Here is a 1721-nt window from a genome sequence, read left to right as displayed (position 1 = left end):
ACTGGGATTACAGGTGTGTGCCCCACGCCCAGTCTCAATCGCAGTCTCAGTGCGCCCTGGGGGCAGGGATGGCACAGCTTGTGATGCCAGGGATCAAACCCCAGTCCCTGTGCTCAGCCTAAGCAAGCATTTTAGTTTCATGCTTTCAACCAGAACTCATCAAACTCCCTGGCAGATGTCAGACCGTCGTAAGATGTTGGTTAGTTGATGATAAGTTTTAGGTTATGTTTTGTAGAACTGGGAATTGAACCTAAGTGGCTTTAACATACCCACATACTGAGTGACATCCTCCTTTCTCTCTCTAACTTTCTTCCTTTTTTGTTTTTTGTTTGTTTGTTTTTTAATTTTGAGTTGGGTCTTGCTAAGTCACTAAATCGCATAGGCTATTTGAATTTTTTTTTTTTAATGAATTTAGGACAGGGTGTATAGGGTGTACAGAGTCTCACTATGTAGATCGTACTAGTGATTCTCCTGTTTTCAGCCTCCAGAGCGCTGGGATTACAGGTGAGCCCCACCACACCCAGTCTCAATCACAGTCTCAGCACACCTCAGAGGCGGGGCCGGCACAGCACTCTAGGGATCAAATCCCGGCCACTGCGTTCTGCCAAAGCAGGCACTTTAGTCTGCTGAGCTATCTGGCCAGCTGGCTGGCTATGAATTTACAATCCTCCTGCATCAGACTCCCAGATTGCTGAGATTACAGGCATAACAGACCATGCCCAGCAAGACTATGCAAATTCAAGTTCTTGCCTTTGTGGAACTTAAAGTCTAGAAAACCACATCAACAGAGGCTGAAGTATAGCTCAGTGGTAGAGTGTGCACCCTGGATGCAACCCCCAGTATTAAAATGAACAAAACAAAACAAAACAAAACAAAAAACCCACATCAACTGATTACCCAATGACAGAGGTATTTCTCCCAAAAGAAATCTAACAAAGATTAGATAGAATCTCTGAACTATCTTTGTTAGATAGAAATCTAACAAAGTACATTATATTTGTTGGTGATGTCTCTTTGAAATCTTTTCTTGGACAGGGTCTCACTATGCAGTTCAGACTGACCTTAACTTAAGCCTTTTTTATTTTGCTTTTTGTGGTACTGGGGATCGAACTCAGGACATTGTACTTAGCCAGGCAATCACTTATGCTACTGAACTATCTCCCCAGCAGCTTGGACTGACCTTGAACTCACTATTTAGCCTAAAGCTGGCTTCAACTCATGGCAATCCCCCTACCTCAGCCTCTCCAGTTGCAGAGATTATAAGCTTTTTTTTTTTTTTTTTAATTTAGTTCAGGGGCGGTCTACAGGTCTCACTACACAGATTAGACTTGTAGTGATTCTCCTGTTTTCAACTTCCCAAACACTGGGATTACAGGTGCGCACCACCACGCCCAGTCTCAATCTCTGTCTCAGCGTGCCCCCTGGCCAGGGCCAGCATGGCAGGCCGGGATCAAACCCCCTGCCCCTGAGTCTGCCTAAATAGGTGCTTTAATCCTCTGGGCTATCTTCGATTACAAGTTTGTGGCACCATGCCCAGTCCTGAAGTTTCTTATATAAAACAGCCACCACCCCATACCTGTCTTTTATTTTATTTTTTATGACTTTTTTTTTCTCATATTTTAGGGAAGGGTCTACAGGGTGTTCAGCATCTCACTACTAGATCGGACTCTTAGTAATCCACCTGTTTGCAGCCTCCCCAGAGCTAGGATTATAGGCACATG

The sequence above is a fragment of the Octodon degus genome, unplaced genomic scaffold (assembly GCF_000260255.1).
Source record: "Octodon degus isolate 3935 unplaced genomic scaffold, OctDeg1.0 scaffold00163, whole genome shotgun sequence".
NCBI lineage: Eukaryota > Metazoa > Chordata > Mammalia > Rodentia > Octodontidae > Octodon > Octodon degus.
This window is presented reverse-complemented; position numbering follows the sequence as displayed.